We start from the raw sequence: 16,286 nt of genomic DNA, 5'->3' as shown, positions 1-16,286 counted from the left end.
TTTTTTTTTTTTTTTTTTTTTTTTTTTTTTTGTACACCCGCCTCCTTGAAGCCAGCAGAAGGAAAATAAGCTGAGGACAGAGAAATAAGAGAAGACGGAGATGGTGAGCAGATCATTGGGTTGGGGGGAATGAATGAGGTTGCCGGGCTATTTTCTGTGAGAGGTTCATGCAGGGTGTAGTACGTTTGGGATGATTTTGCATCACGATTGCAGACTAGCCTTCTTTGTTTGCTAAAGATTGCTGGTTAAGGTTTAACAGCGTTCATCAGTTTATTGTGAGATACGCAACGAGGAGTTGATGTATACGAATGGCTAAAATTACATACGTAAGCCACACACACAAGCAATCCCTAAACAAACCAACATTGTATTAATCCTGCAATATGATGGGCAGCTCTTGTCATGGAGGGAAGTCATTGCTCAGGTTATTTGTGGCATGCATAGGAGATGAGTCTCTTTGTAGCACAGACCAAACAAAACTAACCTATTTCTTCACAAACGTGAAATCCATTACAGACTTAAAACCCGAAGTTAGTTTTTTCTTTTTTTTTCTTTTCATTTTCCCTGCAGTATTGCTGTACATGATTAAAATCTGCTTGCAAAACTTGATCAACTCTTTGCAATGTTCACTTCTAGCAGGCAAATAGTAAAGACCGTGTTTCTCCCTCTTTCTTTTTTTTTTAATGTAAGCACTTGTTTGTGGAAGGGAGAATTCTTGTAACATGTACTTTGCTTTTTACAGTGTACTGTTGTGCCTTAGGTAGGTCACAATACAAAATGTGATTCTTAACATGTTAAAAAAAAGCAGATTTTTTTTATATTAAGTGAAGACCTGGTTTGTACTAATAGTATCGTAAACACTAGATATGAGTTTGTGGGTAAAAACCCGCCGTTTTCTATTAATGGGAATGTTTTATGGTAAAAATCAAGATTATAAATGACAGAGTATTGACATTGGCTGATTGTATCTTCCTGTGGATGAAGTGCTGCAGTCTGGATGTATTAAGTACATTAGCCCTTTAAGCTTCCATAAATTTGAACATATTTTGTTTACAAAATTGTGCAGGACTGCATGATGCAGTAGTAAAATCTGAAATTTTAGTGGCTTTAGCAATGTTGCAAGGCACTGCAAAAGAGAAAAATTGCAGCCTCTTATTAAATCTGCTGTGAAAAAAAAAAGGTTTGTTATAATAAATTAACACAGGATATACATGGTGACTGAAGTAACTGAAAGGGCTGGATAGTTTGGAGTTTCTACAGGAAAAATAAGTTGTGAACTATGCTGTTGTCATCATGCAAGATGTTTGGATGGATGGCTGTTAAATTTATTTTAAGCAACATCTCTGTAAATGCTTGTCTGAAATATTTAAATTATATGCCCCATTAGGCAAATGGGTTTATCTGCCCATTGCTTGGCTAAAGGAATGTGTTAGGAGGGCAAGGTTTAGAAGAACAATACAGTTTGACTGCATAGTTTCACTGCATAGTTTATCCTCATGTATTGTTCAGAGATGCATAGAATGTATTTTATTTGACATTGATGATCTTTATAAGTTGACTTTGCTGATTTTATTTTTATGCCATAGTTGCTGTCAACATAAATAACTGAATTTCAATTAATATAACCACAGATTTAACCACAACCATAGATTTGACCTACTATTTAGCTAGAATGGATGAAAAGTAGTTCCCTTGTTCGATTTTCATCTATTCACTCAAAATCTCTGCAATGGATTTCAGTCTCAGCAATTCTTTAATATTGGGAGAACTGGTAAGAGTTAGAAATGGAGAGAGATTCCCATTGTATTGAGTTAGGACACTGCACTAGAAATAGCAAAATTCCTGTCTTTTGCTTATACTTCAGATTTTGTTCAAACTGCAGTTTAGAGAAGATATCTTATCCTGAAGACCATCTGCATGCATATTACAGTTATATAAAACTAAGCTTCTGTATCTGATTTTATGTAATGCAACACATTATTTCTGCAGTGCTTTTGGTGGATCTTGGTTAGTGTCAGAATTGATACACTCTGAGGAAAACCTGTTAGAATTCTTGTGCTACCAGGTTTATAATTTGTTGCTCTTAATATTTTATTGTGTGAGTATAAATCATTGACACAAAAACATTGTAAACAAATGCTGTAGCAACTAAGTGTGAGATTACATTTAGTTTATGTCTTTACAGTTTAACCAGAGTATGACAGTATCTTGTCTAGTGTGGGTGCATTCTGTTGCTAATAGCCATCATAGTAATCTTCAAAGCAGAAAGGCTAGGTCAAGTTTTTTACTTTATTGCCTGTCTCTATAGAAGAAGGAGGAAAAAGACCAACTCTAGGATTACACCAGTATGGATAGGGGAAGGATTTATTGGATGTGTTGTGTGCAGTTACCTTACTTAGACTTCATATGAGTCACCTGGAAATTAGCATTGAGATTTCTGTTAAGATTAAAATACACATATTTTTAGAAAAAGTGTTCTTTCCATAATGCAAAACATATAGAGTATACATGTAACTTGGCAAACATATTTTCTTTATAAACGGGCATTAGCAATATCATGGGTTTAAGCATTAAAATAAGAACGCGGAAATCTTGATGTCCCTTGAATTCCAGGTAGGTTATGGTCTACATGTGTGCTGAAGCAAGAAGGTTAGCCACCTATCTCAGCATCTGAAAAAAGTAGCAACCATCTTACATAATCAAGTGGGTTTTATTTCCCTCAGCTAACATGTGTAAAACAAAGCCAAACCCAAAAAACTGCTGTGCAAGTTTTTTATTCCTTGTTTGTCCTTTTCATTCCTACCCTTGCGTTTCACAGGCAATTCAAAACAAGCTGTAAAGCTATTTCTGGTTCTATATGCTGAGATTCTAGAGGTCTAGGTCTTTTGCATTAGCTTAGGTCATTTTAAATAGTATGTAAAACAAATAAGTAATTCTAGTGAATCTATTTCTTTTTATATGTTGGCTTTTCTGCAACATTGTAAGAACAGGCAGCTCAATTTAGTAATATCCAATCTTTTGAAGGCTGGCAGTCAACCCTCTAGCAGTCACATTTTGAAGAAGCAGCATTTTAGGTGTGTTGTGTGTAAATGGCTAATCATTTAATAGTAGGTGGACAGCATCTATTATTCATCATTAATTTATACACACTACATCAAACAAAATACCATTTTAGAGTCCTTATGAGACTCTGATTGCCACTGTGTTTCAGGATAGTTTGACATTTTGACCCAGCAAAATACATGCCTTTCTTGGAACATCACTTAATCTTGGGGATAAAAAATGTACACGAGACCCATGACACCCAGTAGGAATGTATATATGGGTGGTATTTTTACGTATTTTAGTCTCTTGTAGAGAACACTTCAATTTAGTTAATGAAGTTTGTATCTAGTCACTACTCATTCTTACAAAGGACATGACTGAATATATTTTCTTACAATATTTATCGCTACTGGGAGTGTACCATGATTGAAACAAATGGCCTCTTTCTTGAAAATAATGAATTTTAGCTAAGTAAGGCACCATTATACCCTTGAAATGGCTGGTTTCATTGATTTTTTTTTAACTGATTACTTTATTGAATTCTGTAAAAGTTGATACTGTGTTTATACCCTCATATTTTGCTATGTAGTTATATTTCTGATGTCCAATCTAGTTAAAATTGATGGAGATGTCACTGATTCCAAGCAAGAGCCATCAAAAATTGCTTCTAAGAAGCTGGATACAATGAAGTCAAGGAATCTGCTTAATCATATGTTTGAAAATCAGGCCCTTTGAGGAGTTAACCTAAAAAACCAAAATCAGTGGGTAGTTCTGTACATATCTAAATCTGTGTTTTCTGAAGTGTCGACTTTTTGCACAAGATGGAAAATGTTTACTATCAATAATACACTGGGGAAAGAACCTGTGAGTCTGAGTATGTGCAGTTCTGCATCTCTCCAAATATCTTTTTGTGAAGGATCTCTTGATCTGATTCTGCAAGTCTGAATCCTCTCTAATCAGCTGATATTAATTACCATGAGACAAGTGGATTGATTTTGAATATAGGGTATATTTAGAAAGAGCAAAATTGTAGTATTTAGATCACTGATTCCAGGCTGAGCAGCCCAATAAAGTAATTTTTGTCTAACACTTGTCTAATGGTGATACTGCTGGTGGCAGTATTACAAGGTACTAAGATCCATTAAGAACGTATCGGCAGGATTGTGCTTTGCTTCACTCTCCCGTTTATAGTGCACTAAGAAGACCTTTCTGTTTCTGAACTACATGCAGTATACTTTATATCTACAGATATGATGGCTTTTTTAGACAATTTAGGATCTTTGTTCCATAAGGTCCTTGACTGCAGTGTCAAAATCTGTGCATGCTTCAGTTGATGTTTTTTATAATTACGGTTTCCTGCATCTTAGCACATGCATTTTGTTTCAGAAGCTGCAGCAGGATTTCTGTAAGATACTGTGTGGATATGTGCCAGTGCACCACTAATCTATTAGCTTATGATTTGTAGGTCAGGGAGAAATTGAGATTTTGCTATCTAAGCAGTATCATCTCTTCGCTGCTTCAGTGCTTACATGACATCTCAAGTTGGCTGAAGATTAAAAGGACACTGTCAAGGTATCTTTCACAATTTCATTTTTATTATTTGTTTTGTTTGCCTTATTATTGCTGTCATAACCCATTGGAAGCTTGAAGTCTAGTGCCTCGCCAACAGGCCTTTGTCCTCCAGAACAGTAACTGTTTAGCTGCTTATGGTTTATTTAAGAGTTGTGAAGCATTTACTGTCTTCTGAAATACATTACTGAAGAGTTACAGCTTAAACATTGCAAGAAAGTGAGAGGGAAGAAGCAAGTAAATCAGTTTGGGTCCAGTCCTGACACTGTGTAGTTATGATAAACTCAAAGTACTTCTTCTTTCCCTTGTTTCTTTCAGAATTTAATAATTTGGGAGTATTGAACTAGGCATCAGTGTTTCCTTTGCACGATCATTCTTGAGATTGTACTTTCCAGGGCTTGATAACAAGATCTGCGTTCTTATTTAGATATATTTTGAATTATCTAACGTAATAATCCCTCTCAGAATTCTTACAGGTACAGTTGTATTACTGACTGACATTGAGGTGCTGAGCAGTAGCTTAATTGGGAGTACTGGCCAGAAAAAAGTATCTTTACAGGATCTAAGCTTTGTATCCCATGTGCCTTTTTTCTTTTCTAAGCTTAATTTTTTCCCCCTCTTATTTCTGCTGTCATAAAAGGAATAATCATGAGGGCTTTGTATAGAAAAATGCTATCTTAACTTGCTGCTGTAAGAAAGTCTTTTCTTAATTGATCTACATTCATCGCACTGTAAAGTTAGTGAAATTAGAGCTATTGTTTCCAGTAATTTAATTGTCTGTTCTTCATCTGCTCTGGTGGTGTAATTTCTACCCATGAGTTGGAAGCATATCAGCACAATTCCTCCATGGGACCTTCTCACTACAGCAAACTTTCTCTTTTTAATTTTTGGGTTATATAGTGATAAAATTTTAAGTAACTGCTATTCAGAACAGTGACAGAAGCAATCGCACAGACTTTTACTGGATGATTACTATGGCTAAGAAACTGTATTGCAGTGTTTAACTAATCAACAGTGTCCACGTCTACTGGATTCACAGCTTGATGAGAGCTGAATGTATGTAGTGATATTGGGTAGACTTATTTTTGGAGGTTTTAAATGAAAATCTTTGAGCTTTTTGACAGTATGCAGAGTAGCAAAGGTTGCAGAGAGTCCCCATAGGACTGTGAATTGCAGAATGACTTCAAATATGGTTCATAAAGCACAGACTATCTTGGGGAAGGAGAAACTGAGATGTGACACTTAAGTTGGAGTAGTTATGATAACATCAGGCATGTCAATTAGATGCCATTTCTGGCTTCAGATAAAAACAGTGGATAGAGACAGACAGACTTCTCTGGAGGTTGATTCAGTCTGTGAGTTTGAATCAGGTGTTTTAACTGGCACTTTGAGGGAGCCTCTCTCTGCTGTTTAGCGTATACAGAGGCTAGCTTCATAACATAAGCATGTATGTCAGGTGCTGGAAGGGAGACAGCAGCATTATTATTCTTGTTATGTATACATCAAAACTTGGAGGAACTTTCACATGGTGGGTAATTTAATTGCTCGTTGATGGACTGAATTTTCTTTAGACAGCTGTTCATGCACCTCACTGATGAGGTTAATTGTATGAGGTTGAAGGGAAAAAAATAATTTTTGTCATTTTGTGCAGTTGTCAGAACTCTGAAAGAATTCTGTTGATGGTTGGTTGAGTTCCTTATGTGATGTGTATTGACATAATATCACCCATAGCAGTCTAGTAGAATCCATAAGCTTGCTACTGCAAGAGTTTCTGTTTTGCTGTTTCTGGGAAAGAGAGGGAAGCCTTAGGCAGTGCATATGGAGAGAAAGGTGGCATAAGCATGATTTACGGTGTTATACTAGGGCTTGTCAAGGATAATCCCTCTATATCAACAGGAGATACGTAGGAAATGCAATTAAAATGTCTCACAAAAACAGTGTTCCTTTGAAAAGGTGTGTGTGGTTTTTTGTTAAGCTGTGATTCTCTAGAATGTGTACAGAACACTGTAATTATTAGTGTAGATGTTTTAAGCAATATTCTTCTCTTCGCTTTGATATATAATTCAAACATTTTGTTAATATTTTACAGAGGGTTAAAATGGCATAAAGGTCAGTTTGCTGGAATTAGGAGGTGTTCTGTCTCTCATGTCTGGATCTGGTTCTCTATTTTGATAGGCCAGTGACAATGAGTGTTCTTTTGCTATGTGTCTACTCTGAAGTATTTAAAAGAAAAATGCTTATATATGCTAACATTAATAAAGTGTTTCATACAGTTGTGGTAATAACATTATCTGTACTTAACTTTTCAATACTTCACAAATCTTTGGTTTATGGTTAGTATTCTGCTGTTCTATGTTGCTGTCAAGTTTTGATTTAGAAATGAACTGCTTAAAAAAGTGAAATAATCTAACATTCCTTCTACAATTCTTAATCTGATGCAAGGAAGCTTCAATCATGTTGATCAGTAAAATGACAATAACCATCCATAAAACTTTGATTCACTTTTGCATAACAGTAAGTGTATCCTAATAATGGTCCCGAGGTACTGAAAGCATAGTTTTATTGTATGCAGTAGCTATAAATTTAAGAGTTTTCCAGGATGTTTAAGACATAATCTCTTCTGCCTGAATAAATATCGCATTTGACTTTATTTTATCAGTGTAATGTCAAATGAATTCTCAAACATGAATCCTAACGTAAACTGGCAGTGTTCTGCTTCTTTGCACTACAGGCTGGGTCATGCCATGCTGGTATAACTTCTCCACAAATTTTTAGACTGGTTCTTCTTTAATTCAGTGTGACAATACAGGTAATGAGTTATTGATGGCAGTGAAAGTAAGACCATTATGACTGTAATCAATAACACACCTGCATAGAATAACAACTACTACTAGGGACATATTTTGTATTGATTCAGGAATTTATGTTGCCTCCACTACACCCAGTCTGCTACTTCCATAATTTATGTAATAAAATCTCTACTTCAGAGAAGCTGTTACTAAGTTAAATACCAAAAAATTATGACATATCAAGATGTAAATTACATATTGAAGATTTTACTACAAGCTGAAATAGCACTTTCTAAATTCCTGTGGGTTCTGATTCAGGACCAAGGCACTTCCTTACTGCAGGCTGAAAGATAATAGAAGCAAAAAAAAAAAATTCCCTCTTCTGAGGCAGTATTTTAGAGGTGGAGGGTAAGATGCTGTTTTTAATGTGTTGTGGCAATGGAAGCTTATTGAGTTGTAAAATCCATAATTTTGAAACCTTGGTAGACTTTCTTTATCAGTAACTCTGATTCCAGTTCTGTTCTTAAACTGGAATGGAATTTTCTCTTAATACTGATACATTTCCTTATGGGTCCCTTCCAACTTCAGATATTATATGATTCTGTAATCTTTCTGTGTCTCTCTATTAGAGGAACACATTCTAAAAGATTGATGCTATCCTCTGATTTTATTTTTCAAGCCTAAATTCAGTAAAATTGATCAGAAGGTACCGATTATGACCAAGAATTTGGTAATACCAGTGTTCCTTGAAAGTAATATCTACCTTCCTGAAGATACATGTTCATTCCTTTATTTACTAATGCTCTGTGTATTTTGTTGATCAGATGATTAGCCATGAGTTCAATGAAAAATTACTGTGTTTTTATACTGAATAGAATAAAATCTGTTGGTGGATTTTAAGCATGACAAGAAAACTTAAACAATGTATCACAAATAATCTTGGCACATGAAGTCTGTATGAAGCTGTAAATTCAGTTGTTCATACAGATTCATGTACACTTTCTAATTCTTGATTTGAATGTCAAACAGAAAACTCAAATTTGCAAGTATTGCACACACTGGCTTCCTAGATATACAGCCTTCTATTTCTGATGATGTTACCATCTTTATATCCAAATATACCTACAGTTCGTCAACAAGAGTAATCTCAGTAGTCCAGAAAAATATGAATGCCTTCAAATTTACTGTTCTTTAGGTTATTAAATAAAATCCTAGTTCTTGGTTAACTTCTAGATCTTATTTGTTGCTCGTCTTCTGTTTAATGGCATTATACCAAAACTCTATCTGCTATAGGAGCAATTACAAAAATTATAAATACAACCACTATCCATCATATTTGGGGTGTCGTGGCAGTCCAGTGGAGTTCCCACTAACTGGAAAAGGGAAACATAATCCCCATTTTTAAAAAGGGAAAAATGGAAGACCTAGGGGAACTACAGGCCAGTCGCTCACCTCTGTGCCTGGCAGGATCATGGAGTGGATCTTCCTGGAAACTGTGCTGGGATACATGGAAAATAAGGAGGTGATTGGTGACAGCCAACATGGCTTTACTAAGGGGAAATTGTGCCTGACAAACGTGGTGGCCTTCTGTGAGAGAGTTGCTGGATAAGGGAAGAGCAACTAACGTCATCTACCTGGACTTGTGCAGAGCTTCTGACACTGTCCTGCACAACATCCTTGTCTCTAAATAGGAGAGACGTGGATGTGATGGATGGAGCACTCGGTGGATGGGGAATTGGCTGGATGGTCACACTCAGAGTTGTGGTCAACAGCTTGATGTCCAGGTGGAGAGCAGTGATGAGTGGCATCCTCAGGGGTGGGTGTTGGGACTGGTTTGACATCTTTATTGGTGACACGGACAGTGGGATTGAAGCACCCTCAGCAAGTTCCCTGACGACACCGAGCTGTGTGGGGCGGTCACACGCTGGAGGGAGGGGATGTGCCATCCAGAGGGACCTGGACAGGCTGGAGAGGTGGGGCCGTGCCAACCTCATGGAGTTCAACAAGGCCAAGGGCAAGGTCCTGCCCATGGGTCAGGGCAATCCCAAGCACAGACACAGGCTGGGCGAGGAGTGGATGGAGAGCAGCCCTGCGGAGAAGGGCTTGGGGGTATTGGTGGATGGAAAACTGCCTGTGAGCCAGCAACGTGCGCTCGCAGCCCAGAAAGGCAACCGTGTGCTGGGCTGCATCCAGAGCAGTGTGGGCAGCAGGGCGAGGGAGGGGATTCGCCCCCTCTACTCTGCTCTGGTGAGACCCCACCTGGAGTCCTGTGTCCAGCTCTGGGGGCACCAACGTCAGAAGGACATGGATCTTCTTGATTGAGTCCAGCAGAGGCCATGAAGATGATCAGGGGCTGGAGCAGCTCCCTTATGAGGACAGGCTGAGAGAGTTGGGGGTGTTCAGCCTGGAGAAGACAAAGCTCTGGGGAGACCGGTAGAGCAGCCTTCCAGGGCTTAAAGGGGCTACAGGAAAGCTGAGGAGGGATTCTTTATCAGGGGTATAGGGATAAGATGAGGTGCAGTGTGGTTTTAAACTGAAAGAGGACAGATTTAGATTAGATATGAGGAAGAAATTCTTTCTTGTGAGTGTGGTGAGGCCCTGGCCCAGGTTTCCCAGAGAAGCTGTGGTTGCCCCTCCCTGCCAGTGTTCCAGGCCAGGCTGGACGGGGCTTTGGGCAACCTGGGCTAGTGGAAGGTGTCCTTGCCCCGGGCACGGGGTTGGAACTAGGTGATCTTTAAGGTCCCTTCCAACCCAAACCATCCTGTGATTCTATGATAATAGAACTGGTTTGTATTTCCGGTGTTCAAGTCTCAGTACCAAGGAGCTCAGCATCAGGCCTGTTCAGCGAAGCCCTTCCATACCAGTCTAATCAAATTCAAGTAGGATGTTATATTCTTTTTTATGTAATAATATATTACATGTTGTTTTGTTGCTTACTGCTGGGATAGAACTCCAGAAGTATGACAAATAAGAATCCAGATAGAATGGTGTTCCCCAGACAGTTTTCATAGTGAGTTAGCTCCTGAAGAGTATCCTAGTTCTTGTGAATGTATTTTGTGCTGATACTTTGCCCTATACAAAAAAAGGATATTTTATTGGAAGAATATTTGCTACATTATCTTTTTTACTAATGTTTCATGATGTTTTGTTTCTGTTGGTGATAAGCAGAACCTTTAGCTTTTACAGAGTACTTTGTTGATGGTGGGGTTTCTGAAGCCCAACCCATGCTTATCTGTCTGTTGAAGGAAATAACCAACTCATGTCATTTATGACACCACAAACCATTTCATTATTTTGGAGCAGAGAAGCAGTATGGTAACTCTGAATTTCAGGAACTTTAGTTTTTAAGGGACTGAAGAACTAATGCTAAACAGAACCGATGCTTGTTATATTCATTTAGCTTTTCAGGAAGATCTAATGTAACATGTCTGGTTATATGCAGCTCAATAACAAAATTATGGGTTTGTATTGTTAGCAGTGGTTTTTAAACTGAAATTTGACATAAACTCTAAGTATTTTTAATAGTATAAAGGTTTATCTCTTCACAATGCTGGGGAAATATTTGTGTTTAAATGATCAGGAGATAGTACAGGATTGTTTTCCAAGGGGTTTTTCCTTTCTGTCTGTTTGAACACACTCTCTTCCCAATGCAAAATTTTGATTTTACTGGGCAGTTACCACTGTACCTTTTATAAGCCCTACTGAATAGATGGAAGATTCATTAGGGAATTTCTTGAGCTGTTGGACCTTCTGCTAACAAGTAGCAGAAGTCTGATGGGGTTTGCAGCCTGGCTTGCTCATACTTCCTTTGAAGGAAGATCAGAGGTGATTGAATCCTGAGTAAAAGGAATGTGTGGGAACCTCTCTGATTTATAAATAAGTTGATGCCTTGCCTGAGACTTTTAGTGATCCCTTATGAATTTATGCCCAAATTCTTAAAGGGATTTGGGTGCCAAGTGCCTGTTAAATTCTGTTACATTTATTTACAGTATTGTCACTGAAACCAAGGGAGTTAGGTTTAGGAATCCTTTCAAAGGTTTGTATCAGAGGTATAAACTTCCCTTGACTTGTTTATTTTAGGTTTGTGTGGTTGTTTCAGCTTTATTTTCAAATAAAGAGAGATTAATCTGGTAAAATGTATTGACAGGTATGTTTAAAGAATTAAATTATTGCAATTATTTAAAAATCCACTTGCAAATCAATTTGAGAAAAAATGTCAATTTCCTCAGACTACCAAACTGAGAGGAGCTTTTAACATAAAACTTGATTTTTGGTATTGAAATATAAATGTGTATTTGCATACATTTGGATTTGGAAGCCTTTAGATCATACAGTAAACACAAGAATTCCATGGCCTTTTTGTCCATGCTTGTTTAAAACTGCACAGTTTTGAAAGCAATTAGTACATTCTCAAACCTGAGTAAAAAAAGTTCAGAGGTACTTATAACTGTGAAGAGTTTCAAAATAAATTTCCATTTATACTGTTGTAAATGGTGTAATTAAAGCCAATCTCCAGTTGAGATTGTATAATTCAGAGAATATTGAACATCCACACTTGCCTCAGGCTGTCTAGTGGACTATATTGCCCACAATTAAACAGATGAATGCACAAATAAGGGTAGGCATCCTTCCAAACAGTTCTAGCTATATTTAGCAAATTCTTCTCATTTCCCTCTCTGTAGGAGGGTAGTGATGTTGGTAATCTTAACACTGGCCAGTGTTTTAAGCCCTGTCCTACAAGATGTTTTACCTTCCCATATTATTTTCACCTTGTATTCTCTCCTTTTCTTTTGGATTAAATTTTTTTATATCCTAAACAAATTTGCTTCACATTCTTAATCTGAATAGAGAAATAAGTAGAAGCCAGTTCTCTGTGCCACAAAGGAATAGGAAGAACTTGAAAGTTTCACAAATTAAATGTTCTGAAATTTATGAAAGATATAACCAAGGCAGGGGGGCAATACAAAGAAATCTTTTTATGGAAACCAAAGTTATAGATTCTGTAATTTTTAAACTCATTTTACGTATCAATATTTGAAAGACTACAGCGTGTCTTGTTAAAATGCAGTAAACTTTCTATGTAGCATGACCTTTAAAAAACACTGAATTCACAGTTTGTCTAGTTTTATTAATTGATATTTTCATTTTCCTTTCATAAACTTCTGTATTAACCAAATATGTGGTAAAGTTGATGCTGTAGTTGGCAAGATTGAAAGATGCAGTCTTAATTCACAGTATAATCTGCATCATTTTCCTAAATATGTGACTAACTTCAATTTAAGAAAACTGGAACAACTATTTAACTTTCTACATGGAGGCACTGAGTTTCAGTAGGAAGACCTTGTAACTGATAGATTTGCAAAGTAACATGTGAATTGTCTTTTTTTTTTTAATTGAGAAAGAAAAATATCCCAAATTCCAGTCTACCTGAAGGCAGAACAAGACGACATAGGTTTTCATGAAATTAATTTCTTTTCTTCTCTGTTTTCATCATTACTTTATAGAGAATAATCTTTAGTTGTTGAACTCACCATGCTGTTCAGTAAAGTCAAAATAAGATGCAAAAATTTACTGTTGCAATGAATCTTAAAGAGAGTACTGAGTGGAAAAGCCTTGGAACTAGGACAGAAAACAAGTCAGAGCAAGTTAAATCACAAGAGTAAAGACCTGTCAGATCATCTGGCCCATCTTTTGCAAGATTTTTCTATATAGCATACAAAACCTTTGTTTCGCTGTGATGTTGCATAGTAATTCAAGGAGGAGACCTCAAATTTCATCCCAGTTCCCCTTCTGCTAATTTTAGAAAAAGTTATTTCATTTGCCTCTGTTGTTTTTCTGAGTACCCTGTTTCTCAGTTTAAGTGTTTAAGGGCAGAGATACTGCTCCTGGGACCTCAGATTCTGAAAACTTGTATAATGCTCATTTTGGTAGTATAAGACTTTCATTGGATATGTCATGTTTCCTGCATCAGTTGCACCTCTGAACCTTGTAGATCTGGGACAGTAGTCTGAGTTTAGCACTTCCTTCCCTTTCTTATACTTAAGGAAAGTACTATTTCCTTTTCTTTCAGATATCAGTTTGTATAGATACCATAACCTCCATCTGCATTCCTACAGCCAAGTGCCTGGCTTTGGTATTTTAGGGGAATAAAGTAATATATAGTAATTATGTCTAAAAGGATATTCTCTAAACACCAGCATGTTGCATCATTCCTTTGTCATCACAGAAACTTGAGCTGTAGAGTAAACAAGTTATTTCCCATTGGAACTTTCAGTGAAGTTTAGCTGTGTGGGATTTCCTTGGAGTCTCGACAGATCACTGTTCTGCCTTTTAAGCATCTTTTACATGTCAGCTGCCCAAGAACTGATCGTTCTGATGGTTAAAAATTTCTCCATACTTCAGTTTATTTATTTGTTGCCTTTTTTAAATTTAGGCAGCTCTTACTGAATTCAGTTTGTGTTTCAATGGCTCCTCTCCCTCTCTTTTTCTCTCTCTGAGAATTGCGTGTTTAGTATATTTAGTGAGGACAGTTCTGCCTCCTTTCAGCCTTGTTTTTTGCTGGGCTAAATAATCCAAACTCTTTTTTCTGTGTTCATAAAATGGGCAGTCCATTCCCAGATAGTTTCAGTAGTTTATATTTATGCTGAGTCAATCTTTCTCTAATATGTATCTCTGGAATATACTGAATTCCAGATGCGGGTCTTCTGTTGTCTCATACACTGGCAATTCCCTCTTCCTACTGAAGATAGTTCACTGTTAGATCTTAGTGTTAGTTACATTGCCCACTTCTTATGTAGTTGACTAATACTTTTTTTCCTTCTCTTCTGAAGAAATCCAGGCTAGGTCTACAGTTGCTAAGCTTACTGAAAATGTATGCATTTTACAAAAGAAATCTTCGATTCTCAGATATAATCTAATATAGTGTGTTTTGTTGCTTTTCCATCAGACTTGATGAAGGGGCTCGTATAAAGAACCAGGCACTACAAGATTAAATACTGTGATGTTTCTCTTTTAGTGTAGTCAGAGAGGATTCTAGTAACATTGACCATTTTAGGACCCTATGTTTAGAAAAGATGAAGAGGTGTGAACTAGGAGACTACACAGGGAGTGTTAGAGAGTGCTGGTGTACTAGCCAGGGAACAGGAAGGTTTTTTTCTCCATCAGGAGATGGGCATTACTGAATTGAACTCATTGAACTCTCATTGAACTGAGAGAAACGCAATAATTGGCAATACACATTTAAAGCATAAATAAGACCATGTATTGGCTTTTTATTGGTTTTATCTTTTGGGCTACAGGCTTAATACCTGTGCAATAATGAGTAAATGCTGCTGCATTTTGAAATTGCTGTGTTTTACTTTATTAAACAAATTAGTTACTGATCTCTGTGATGAAAGAACTTACAGATGCCAAATGCAGATGTGTCTTGCAGTAATGCAGTTGGGAAAAGGAGACTGTAAACTAGAGATTGAGTATATATGATTGTACTGTGTGGTTCCACCAGTGATGCACGGAGCAAGGCCTGTGAGATGGCTTTTAGCCCTTGACATGCTTAGAAAGAAATAATCTAGGTTGTAGTTTGTCATGGTACCACAGAAGACTAATAAGAATTACAGAATAAACACAACTATTTCCTGTGAAAAGAGGTTGAGGGGAAAGCAGCTGGTCTCACAAAGGAAAGAGTGCTATCTTTTAACTGTTTTGGGTTTTTTTTAATTATTATTATTTTTTAGTTTTTTTGTTTTTTAAAAGCAATAAACCATAATATTTTGGTATTGTAAAAGCTTCAAAAGCAGTTATACAGGTATCTCTGTTAAAGAACAGAGCTATTGGTTCAGAAGTCCAAAGACAAACTTTGTCCAAAGACAAACTTTGGAGCTGTAATCTATAGGAAAAGTCCCAATCTTCTGTTTCTGACTTTGGTTAAATTCAAAAGGGTAAGTGATGTAGAGATCTCAGAAGCTTTAATGTCTGCATAGTAGCTCAATTAAGAAAACCAGAATTTCATGTAGTGTTTTATTTAAATGAGCTTTCCACTGTCTGTAGATCTATTAAGTATATCTGCATGTACCCGTGGGACTGCTATACAGAGAATATAATTATTTTGTTTACCGTTTTGAGATTGATGTGACTGGAATCAATACCAGTTACTTTGCTTTTCATTACTGAAGGCATCTGAAATGTTGACCAACCTTATCTTACTTGTGTCAAACAGATCACAAAGCCCTTGTATACACATCATTTGACCTTCTAGGACATTCTTCAAAGAACTGTCAGGCTTAGCACATCACTTTTTTCTCACTTGAAGAAATTAAATCTAATTAGGAAGATCCTACTAATACAGATAGCTGTAACGAAGGGGTGGGGGGAGACCCTGAAATAGTTTGACTTATTTTAGAGTACAAGATTGATAATTTAGTGACTTTAGTAGCTGCACAGATATAAAATATTTACAGCAAGTTGGAGAATTCTAATGGGAAAAAGAACTCTCTCAAGGCATTTTCTTCTAGAGAATATAAAATGAGAAAGGTATTATGCACAAATACAACAATTACGTAGTTTTAGTATTAGTGATTACCTGCCTGATGTTAATTTCTCTCTTCTTCACACAGGTGTATTTTCACTCAATACACCTGAATTAATTAGGTGTTTTAAGAGGGGAGTCGTGAACAGAACTGACTTCTCCTTGGGAAACCTCTAACATTTCACTGCCTGTTAGTATAGTCTTGTATAATATGCTTGTGGATTCTTGTTATTTCCCATGAAATCAAGTGACTGATTTCTGATAGAAGTATAGCATTGAGTTTATACAGGTTTCTCCCAGTTTTACCTTAGAATAACTGCTTGCATGTATTTTTGGAGACAAGGAATGTTAATAGTAGT

At 36.8% G+C, this 16,286-nt stretch overlaps 1 protein-coding gene across 8 annotated transcripts in view; it reads left to right on the top strand.

The window, feature by feature from the left end:
• Nucleotides 1-22: 22 nt before the first annotated feature.
• The window catches only part of ARVCF (ARVCF, delta catenin family member), a 287,342-nt gene continuing 271,078 nt past the window's right edge, over nt 23-16,286 (top strand). For 7 of the 8 annotated variants that reach the window (XM_026859522.1, XM_026859519.1, XM_026859513.1 and 4 more), the window contains exon 1: nt 23-103. The gene's annotated coding sequence lies outside the window, so the exon portion shown is untranslated. The remainder of the gene's footprint in view (nt 104-16,286) is intronic. The other variant, XM_026859514.1, reaches the window with a different exon arrangement.

This window comes from Athene cunicularia, assembly GCF_003259725.1.
Source record: "Athene cunicularia isolate RWA chromosome 15 unlocalized genomic scaffold, athCun1 chr15_part1, whole genome shotgun sequence".
Taxonomy (NCBI): Eukaryota; Metazoa; Chordata; class Aves; order Strigiformes; family Strigidae; genus Athene; species Athene cunicularia.
This window is presented reverse-complemented; position numbering and strand designations above follow the sequence as displayed.